This window comes from Chinchilla lanigera, unplaced genomic scaffold, assembly GCF_000276665.1.
Source record: "Chinchilla lanigera isolate Chin_1 unplaced genomic scaffold, ChiLan1.0 scaffold00137, whole genome shotgun sequence".
NCBI lineage: Eukaryota > Metazoa > Chordata > Mammalia > Rodentia > Chinchillidae > Chinchilla > Chinchilla lanigera.
In genome coordinates, this window is record NW_004955538.1 from 48,624 (window position 1) to 58,849 (window position 10,226).

A 10,226-nucleotide genomic window follows, 5' to 3' on the forward strand; every position below is an offset into this window, starting at 1 on the left:
CAAAACGTCTTTATAACCGTGCTTGGGTTAGGAAAAGGTGTCTTAGATTCAACATCAAAAGCACACTGTACCAAGGAAAAAAATTTGGTGAATTGGACTTCATCAGAATTAAAATATGTGTTCCCCAAAAGACACCATTAGGAAAATGCAAAGACAAGCCACAGTGTGGGAGAAATTATCTGCGATTTGTATATTTGATCCAGATATCCAAAAAAAAAAAAAAAAAAGCGTTGAATCCAGAATACATAGAGAACTCGACAAACATCCAATTAGAAAAAAAACAGGCAAGAGATTTGAATAGACATTTCACCACAGAAGATAAACAAATGACTAATAAGCACTTGAAGAGCTGCTCAACATCATTAGTCATTAGGGAAATGCAAATTAAAACCACAACGAACCACCACTTCACACACACTAGAGCCGCTATAATTAAAGAGAGACAATTACAAATGTTGGTGAGGGGCTGGAGAAATGGGTTTCCTCACACACGCCTGGTAGAAATATAAAATAGTCCTGCTGCTTTGCAAAATGGTGTGCCATGTTCTGAAAAAGTTAAATGTGGAAACTGGGTCCACGCAGGTAATTCTAGCACTCAGGAGGCTGAGGCAGGAGGATTGTGACTTTGAAGCCAGCCTGGGCCATTTAGCAAGACCTTGTCTTCAGACAAAAATAAATGAAACACGGTAGGAATGTAGCTGGGGTAGAATGCATGTTAGCCTGTGCAAGGTCCTGGGTTCCAACTCCAGGACTGATAAATGTATATAAAGTTAAGTATAAGTTGGCTAAGTGACTCAGCAGTCCTCCTCTCCTGAGAATCTAAGAAAAATGAGAACACAAGTTCACACAAAACTTGCATGTAAATGTTCACAACATTCTAATTTCTAAGAATCAAAAAGTAGAAACAGGGGCTGGGGATTTAGCTCAGCAGCAAAGCGCCGGCCTGGCAAGCGCAAGGTCGTGAGTTCGGTTCCCGGTACCGGAGAAAAACCAAAAAAAAAAAAAAAAAGTAGAAACAGCCCAAAGGTCCATCAGCCGGTAAGCGAAACACCATCTGTCCGTCCAGCAAGCACTATTCATCAAGGAAAGGAAAGAAGCACTGACGAATGCTACCATGTGGCCGAATCTTGTCACCCCAAGGGCCAGAGGAACCTGGGCCCAAGAGACGACACAACAGGGTTCAGCTGATTCAGAAAATCCGAAACAGGTTCCTATGCAGAGACAGAAAGCAGCTCGGTGATCACTGGGGCTGGGCGGAGGCAGGAGGATCGCGATTTTGACACCAACCTGGACAACTTGGTGACTTAACAAGACCCTGTCTTAAAACTAAAAAGTAAATAGATAAAAAGGCTGGGGTTGTAGTACAGGGCCCCAGTCCCAGGGTCAATCCCCAGAACAACAACAAACAGGGGGGGTGGGTGTGGACGAGGCGTGAGGGCCCTGCTCTCCTCAGTGGAAGCGGAGCCGGTTCCTGCTAAGAGGCCTGGGCATGGCCTGGTTCCCAGCTCCGCCTCACCGTGCTCACCCGCCTCTGCGAGAAGGCCCTGCTGGATGCCAGCTCCCGCCCGGAGTGTCCTGGCTCTCTGTCCGGCATCCCCGGCCTGTGGTATGCTGTAGGGCAGCACAGCACAGGGTGAGACTGCTGGGGCCGCCCCGCCCTGCCCTTCCCCACGCGTGCTCTCCTTGTGCCCGGCCTCTCCGGAGCCAGCCTGTCAGCCGCCTTCTCCACCCGATCTCCCACCCTTTCCCTCCTGGGGCCGGACAGCCTGAAATCCCTTCCTCTCCCATCTCGGTGGAGACAGGGCGCCCAGCCACGGCTCTGCCGGGGCAGCTTGTCCCGGGGGCCACGGATCAGCAGGACATAGCTTACCAAGAAAGGCTGTGTTGGCTTCCACCTGTGTCATGCCCTTGGGACTCTTGATTAGAGGCCCAGAGACGTCCCAGGAAACGTGGCTACTCTGAGCGTCTTTGTCGGACACACCCCGTGGCGAGGGCAGAGAGAGAAGGGCAAGGGGCACGGCTGTCCCTGCCGCCCCCCGCCAGCGGCCGCAGGGCCACACGTGAGTGAGGAGCCCAGGCCACCCCGCACAGCGCTGCCTAGGCCGAGAATCCAAGCTGTCTCTGTGCTCTGTGATATCATAATCAAGTCGTAGGCCCGATCCTCTGCTTTGTCTGCCCTCCAGCTGTGGGAGATGAGAGACTTCAATGCATAGAAGGCTAAGGAGACTCTCTGGTGATCTTAATTAGCCTTTAATTGGTGATTAACCACCCTCAGCCTTTGATCGTCTGCCGCCAAAGCCGCGGTCGCCCACAGCAACAGCAAGCAGCAGCACAGCCCACCTGAGGAGGATTTCCTCCTTCTCTGCAGATACCCGATCCGCCGGCCTCCTGCGTCCTCTCCTGCCGGTCCCGCGCGCACGGAGCCAGGGACGGAGGCCCGACTGCCGGCCGTCTGGTGGCTGCGCCAGATCCCACTTCAGAGACTCCTGACCACCCGGACTGCGCGCTGCAGGTTGGGTTCTCCAGTTGGAGAAGGAAGGGGAGGGTCCCTGAGAGCTGCTATGGGGCAGAGCTGGCCGCAGGGACAGAGGCTGAGCTGCAGCGCAGTCACACAGGCCTCAGCCACCGAGGGGTGCTGGGACAAGGTGCCCCTTAGGAGCTGTCAGGCGCTGAGGAGAGGCGTGAGTCTGTCACCCATGCCTACTGCTGTTGCATGAGGGATGCCCCTGCGAGCAGCTGTCAGCTTGGGTGGGGCTGGGGCTCCTGTGGGTGAGGACCCCCCACAGGGGTCAGCTGAGCGCTTTTAGCCCACAACCACCTGCAGGTAGGAAATGGGTGGCGGGAGAGGCTGCCGCCCCCACCACACTGCCGTACACTTCCTCTATACGTTTGAAATGGAGCGCAACTCTAAACCCGAAGCTGAGCATGGTGGCAATGTGTAAAATCCCAGCACTCGGGAGGCTGAGGCAGGAGGATCACCTTGCCTGAGGCCAGCCTGGGCTACACAGTGAGTTCAAGGCCAGCATGAATGACATAGTGAGACTCTATCTCCAGAAACAAAACAGAACAACAGCGACAAACCCAAGCTTGGCTCAGACCTGAAAGACACCTGGGTAACTTCCTAGAAATCCTGCAAGGGAATGCCCAGCACCTGGGTGATCATTTCCTGGATTTCGTATGCCATGTTCTGAAAGGTGGGAGTCCGCCGCACAAAAGGCAGAGGCTTCGTTTTCATGCTGGGAAAATAAATTCTCCAAGTCCCACAGTCAGATGTACCTGAACAGAGAGAAACAGGAGCGCTCTTTTTAAAAATAGCACCGTACACGCTGTGTTCCTCAAGCTCCGCATCCATTCATTTATGAGCAAATAAATGCAAGCACCCACAGGGCACCAGGCCCTGGAGCGCAGCGGAAGTGCGTGCCGAGCAGAGCGGCTTTGACAACCTGGCATCCTTGGACTCTGTACGTGCAGGTCCCTAAGTCCTCTTTCTCCCTCCGCTGGGTCGAGCCGGCCTTCTGGAGGAGCCCGCACCGCGGCCTGCGGCAGATCCCGGCTGCGGGTGTCCCGCACGGCACACACATCCCGGAGTATCAAGCACTCTCAGGCCCTGGCTCCTGCCCCCTCACACTGGGGCTGTGGGACACCCTTCCTCTGCTTGTGTAGACGAGGACACAGGCTTCAGGAGTTTAAGCGAGATTTTTAAAAATATGATGGAACTTAATTTTTAAAAAAAGAAAGAAAATAGATTGAAGATACAAAAAAGTATGACGGTGGGAAAGGGTGTCGAAAGCTGAAAACCTCGACTCACAGGGACCTTTGTTGCCCCTGATGGTGAGGCGGTGCTGTCCCTGCACAGCCAGGTCCTCACGCTGGGTGCTGCCCGTGTCCGGAGACGCCCCGCACGGCCCCGGGTGCCCCTCGCGGGCAGAGCGGTTGTCCACCCTCTGGAGCCTGGACCCAGGATGGGGCTGCACAGAACAGGCGTGCCCAACGGTCCCTCTGACCGGGCTCAGTCCTGTTCCCATGGGGCTGGGGTGCAGCTGGGGGTGGTCACCAGGGCAGGGAGGAAGGCCAGAGGCTGCGGGCTGGCGGGCAGCTTCGATGCCAGGGTGGGAGCCCCGGCTGAGACCGGAGCCTGGCCTCCACGAACTGCGAGAGCAGAGGGGTGGGACCGGGCCACGCGCTCACCCTCCGGACCCGGGCCCTCCCTCCTTTGGTAGACGGGGTGGCCACTTCTGCCTGCTGGGACGCGGGCGGGCCAGATACGCAGGACTTGATGGCCCCAGCGCGCCCCGGCCCCCAGCGGGACACCTGGGACTCATTCCGTGCTGCGCCCTGGGGTCCCCATGGGCGGAGCCCCAGCTGTCCGCTGGGGAACTGCTTGGGGAGGCTACAACGCGGGCTAAACTTCAGTCACTTGTAGGGAATGGATGCACCGCGAGACCGTCACTCTAAGTGAAACAAATCAGACCCAGAAGATTAAACATTGCATGGTTTTTCTTATATGAGAAACCCAAAGTGTAAATAAATCAAAGCAAAATAAAAGACAGGTAATAGGAAAGAGAGAGATAGATCTTTTGCAAATGAGAAAGGGACCGGGAGACGAAGGGGGAGGGGACGTGGGCGGAATTAAAATGCGCTGCGCGCAGGCACCAGCTCCCCACGGTGCTTGCAATCACTGTGTGCCGCAGACATGAACTAACAGAAATCACAAGTGGAAGGCTCCCTGTTCCGGCTCCCTCCTCCCTCCCCTGCTCCCCACTGCCCACAGGAGCTTCCTCCAGCTTTTCCTGAGTAAACTAGCTGCGCCGCAGGCTGTGAGAGGCGAGGTGGGGCTCCCTGCCCCTTGGTCTGCCCTGTGGGCACCCTGTCCTGTGTGCTGACAGCCTGCCTGAGGCAGAGTGGCTGAGCGGAGCCGCCCCTAGGCCAGGACTCACCCTCGGAGACAGCCTCCCACTTCCGGTCCAGCCCTGGGTCACGAGGCCTCCCAGCTTCAAGTTCCCAGGATTCCTGGGTCCCAGGGGTAACCACACCAGACTGGGGGCCCAGCTCTTGGGCCTCTCACACTGACCGACCCCTGGGGGTGCGTTCTTTGGTCAGCAGGACCCCTGGCACTGGGCTTGCACTCCAGGGACACAGTGAAGAGGTCAATTTCCAGAAGGAAAAAGAAAGGGGGTAGGGCGGAGCAGTGGCACTTACCTGCGATCCCAGCTCCCTAGGAGGCTGAGGCAGGAGAATGGCAAGTTCAAGGTCAGCCTGGACAATTTAGCAAGATCTTATTTCATAGCCAAGAATAAGAGGAGTTTGGGGTGCAGCTTAGCGGAAAGAGGGCCTCTGGGGTTCCATCCTCAGCCTCACAAAAAGGAAGAAAGGAGGAAAGGAAGGGAGGGAGGAGGGAGGAAGGGAGCAGGGAGGAAGGGAGGGGAGCCAAGCGTGCGAGGCCAGCCGTGTCTGCTGCAGCCCCTTCTGCCGTGGACATTTCCCCCTCGCTGTCTTGCTGAGCGGCGTACTCTGCAGATGGGTACCCAGCACGGAGCGGGGGCACAGAACTCACAGTGTGGTGGTGGCCGCCGTCTCTCTGGGACAGACGCGCGGCCTGTGGCCGCCACCCTTCCTGGACCTGAGTGCTGGAGCCCGGATTTCCCGACGGTCAGACAGACACCGACAGGAGAAAGAAAATCCCTGCTCCGGCCCAGAGCCACAGCGGCGCTCCGCGCCTGGAGCCTCCACTCTCTCCCCTTCCGGCTCACGGTTGTTGTTTTGTTTTTGCAAAGAACAGGGACATTACAATACCTAGAGCTGACAACAGCAAGAAGCTGTAACACACAGGCAGGTGTGAGCGCACACACACACACACACACACACACACACACACACACACGATGGGCCAAAGGAACACACTACAATGTGCCTGAGAAAAGGGAGCAAAGTCCAAAGCCACAGACCAGAGCCACCCAGGATGGACAGCAGAGCCCGGCGGCCGGCCTCCGAGGCCACGTGGACACCCACTGGTGCATGGTGGTGCTACTGTCCAGGTGCTTCTACCCGCCCTTCCACCTGCCCCCCACAGAGCTTCTGGGCGTAAAGCCAGGCCGTCCTCGAGACGCCTCACTGCGCAGGGCATCAAGGAGCCAGGTCGTGCTCGGTGTGGGCGCCCTGCATTCACGCACTGGCATGGCAGGGCCGCAGCCCCGCCCCACGCTGGGGAGCCAGCCTGGGCTCCTCGCCTCCCTCCTGCTTCTGCTCTGCGTCTCTGGGGGCCCAGTTCTTGGGCCTCCCACATTGACCGACCCCTGGGGGTGCATTCTACCCCTGGCACTGGGCCCGGGCCCTGCCTTGCACCCCGGGGCAGGCTCCTGAGGTGGGCCGTTCGTCCCCTCGGGGCTACCCACAGTGGACCTGGGGAAGAAGGAAGGTGTCCGCTGCCGCCAGGTCCTCTCAGCACACCTGTCACCATCCTGCCCACAGCTGTGCCCTCTGCCGCCCTGCCCACACCTTCCCGAACTGTCCCTCGAGCGTGGGACCCCTGATGCGCAGCTGCCTCCCGGGGACCCTGTGCCGAGGTGGCGTGTGCGGGAGAGGGGTTACGCCGGCTGCTGTGTGTGGGGAGCGGGCAGGGCAGCCCTGAGCGGGGTGCCAGGGTGTCTGGATGATCTCCCTGTAGGTCAGGGCCCGTGCCAGGCCCCCCTGGCCGGACAGACCGCCGAGCAGGCCCTGAGCCAGCTGGCCCTTCCTTGCAGACTGCCCGTTTCCCCCACAAAGGCCCTGGGGTCAGGTTCACCTTCCAAACTGTGCGCCCCATCCCTGGCCGGCCGCGCTGGCCCGATTCAGGGCCCCGCTGCAGAGCCAACTGGGCCCACTTAGGCAGGCAGGCGTGGGGGGCTGGGGGCGCCCTTTGGCTCCTCGGCCTCCGCAGGAGGGCAGCGTGCTCGGCTGGGCCGGGACCCAGCGCTGCCCTGGGCTCCCTGACCCTCTCTCTTCTTTTGCAGGCCGCCTCCTCGGAGAGGAGCCCAGCACTGTCCCGGAACCCCCCACGCCTGCTTCTGGGGCCCGCAAGGACCTCTCGGGCCCCAGGTCTGTGCCGTGCTGCCCACCGGCAGCCGGCACCCCCAGAGGTGACAGGGCTGTGACACCCCCCCCACGGCCTCCGGAGCCCCTTCTGCCCTCTCTGGAGCCCCATCTCCCCTCTCTGGCCTGAGGGAGCTGCTGGTGGCTCTCAGCCCAGGAACCCTGAGGACAGTGGTGTCCAGAGGGAGGACACGTGTGGGGCAGACCCCCCTGGCAGATGGTTGCAGGTGAAGGGACTTACAGCCGGCCGAGGTAAAGATGGCACGCCGCCTCCTCCTCCCTCCCGCAGGCTTCAGCGTCTGTCCCCACCCGGGAACCGCAGCCGGGGTCCCTGAGGGCTCCCTCACCCGCCCGTCCCCACCTGGGCTTTCCTACACCCTGGCTGCCGTCGAAGCCTTGGCCTCCTGGAGGCGGCACGGCCCCGGGGACCCCGTGTGCTGTGCGTCGCCTGGGTGCAGAGTGCTGGCCAGGAGCAGCTGTGCCCCTGGGGGACATGGGCAACGCCTGGAGACCTTTTTAAAATTTACTTTTCGGAGCTCACTAATATTCTTCTTATTAAGCGTCTTTCTAATGATAAAACCCCACATAATGAATTTTAGAAAATCCAGGCAAATACAAGGCAAATTATAATACTAATAATTCCGCTACTCCAAGATAAGCACTACTGACAAGTTAGCACGTTTCCTTTCTTTCCCCTGCGCCAGGGCGGGACCCAGTGCTTCTTGTGCGGTGGGCAGGTGCTCTACTGCTGAGTTATACCCCCGGCCTCCCAAGTGTAGTTTTGTATTTTTGCTATAATATTATGTATGATTTTATTTTTAATTTTTTAATTCTTTGAGACAGAGTCTCACTCTGTAATCCAGGCTGGCCTCAACTCACAGTGATCCTCTTGCCTCAGCCTCCGAAGGGCCAGGATTGCAAGATGTGTGCCATGATGCCTGGGTCTATGCACACTTTTTTTTTTTTTTTGTCCTTTTGAGACAGGGTCTCACTATATAGTTCAGGCGGGTCTTGAACTCATTTATGTAGCCCAGGCTGGCCTCGAACTTGCAGAGATCCTCCTGCCTCAGCCTCTGAGTGCTGGGATTACAGTGAGCCACCACGCCTGCCTGTGCACACTTTTATTTCTTTTTTTGTTTGTTTTTAAATAAAAGAAGGACAACATATTAACAGACAGACATCCATTTACAAAATAGCATAAGAACAATACAAACAAAACAGAGCTACAGACAAAGTGGTAGGAAATTAACCATGGTTGTTGTATTACTTATCGATGTCTTCAAAGTGGTTTCTCAGGAAAACAAAGACATACAAGATTGATCAAACAAGTAATCATTAACTGTTCCTTTCTGTAGAGCAATAGAAGACAGTAGTACGACTATGTTAGCTGTCCTGTGTAAACATACTTGCATAATTTCCTCTTCTTCCACTTTTCTTTTCCCACACCCCAGTTGCCCTTTACTTTTGAGCATTTTCCTTTTGTTTCACAGTGTCTATCATACCTCCTATGAGTTTTTATTCACTCTTTCAGGTCTTACACTAGTGAGACACTACGATGCTTATACATGCAGGTCTGATTTATTTCACTTAGTATGGTCTCTAGTTGTGACCATTTACCTATAAAAGCCTCAAGTTTATCTTTCTTTATAGCTGAGTAATATTCCATTATATAAAAGTACCACAATTTTTTTATCCAATCCTCATGGATTGAATGATATTCCATTATATAAAAGTACCACACCTGACATTCCATTATTTAAAAGTACCACAATTTCTTTTATCCAGTACTCAGTGGATGGACATTTGGGTTGCTTCCACGTCTTAGCAATTACAAATTGCGCTGCTATAAACACGGGTGCACGTATATCGCTGGGATATGATGTTTTCAGATCTTCTGAGAAAATACCCAGCAGGGGGATAGCTGGGTTGAAGGGGACCTCGAAACCTACTTTTATGCACACATTTATATTCCGTTTTTAGCCTAATATGACATCGTAGGGATTTGCTACGTGAGAGCTTATGCAGTTTTACACTTTGGGTTTTCTTTTTCACTTGACGACCCTAAGCATTCCTCACTGACATCATTTAGCAGATATGTAAAAATGCGGCCCGTCCTGGCTGTTTAGGTGCCGTCCACCTCGGGGCAGTTGAGGAGCTCCCAGCGTGCGAAGGGGCAGGCCAAGGACGCGGCTGCAGGTCCTGCGGTGCACCCGGCACCCACCACGAAGAGCCGCGCAGGCCGAGCGGGGACGCACGGGCTCGGTGAGCTCCGGCGTGGCGGCCCTGGCCCGGGCTGTGCGGGGCCTGTCTGGGGCTTTCCTGTGCCTAGAGCCCTTTCCCCGCCCGTCCACCACTCGCTGCTGCGCTGGAGCCGCGTGTTGTGAGGGCACTGCCCCGCCCGCCTGTGCACCTCCCCAGCCCTCTCTGGACTCAATTTCTCGTCCCATAAAGGCGGGGGGTGCCTGGGGTGAAGGCCCTGCCGCTAGGCCCCTGGCAGTTCCGTGCCCAGCCTGGGCTCACAGGTCCGGCCAGGGCAGGCTGGAATGAGCCCTGCAGCCCTAGCTGCCTTACTGAAAACTCCAAGGGGCGATGGCGCCAGGAGCGCTGACCTGCCGGCAGGCCCTGCTCCCAAAGGTGCCCTCCGTACACCAAGGCTACTTCCGGGGCCGGCAGGTCCTGGGAGAGGGTGTGGGGCCCCTGCCGACCCGGTTCCAGCCACGGGCTGGGCCGGTGTGCCACCCTTCCTGTCCTGCCATCCAGCGGAAGCAGCAGGAAGCTCCCCAGTTAGGGGCAGGGTGGAGGGAGCTGGGGTGCCCCCCAGACAGCCCCTAGGGCTCAGAGCTGGGGTGAGAGGGCCAAGGGGGTCCAAGGAAGAGGTTATTTCTTCTTTCATATTTTGAGACAAGGTCTCGATATGTAGTTCAGGCTGGCCTTGAACTCACAGTGATCCTCCTGCCTCAGCTTCCCTAGTGCTAGATTATGAGTGGGCACCACAATGCCTGGCTTGCTCCCCAGCTTCTGTTGGGGGTCAGCAGGAGGGAGCCCGATTCCCAGCCTCGGATGGCTCTGTGGGGAGGTGAAGGGAGGGCATGTTCTTGCGGAGGGAACCGCGCTGGGACATCCCCGCCCCAGGACAGCTCCTCTCGAGGGCTCCTGCA

The 10,226-nt window shown here is 56.9% G+C and overlaps 1 long non-coding RNA gene across 1 annotated transcript; it reads left to right on the forward strand.

The window, feature by feature from the left end:
• Positions 1–2,186: 2,186 nt before the first annotated feature.
• On the forward strand, positions 2,187–7,124 carry LOC102018978. The gene is made up of 3 exons (XR_264782.1): positions 2,187–2,257; positions 2,369–2,512; positions 6,990–7,124. It is a non-coding gene; the product is annotated as an uncharacterized LOC102018978 (long non-coding RNA).
• The last annotated feature ends 3,102 nt before the right edge of the window (positions 7,125–10,226 follow it).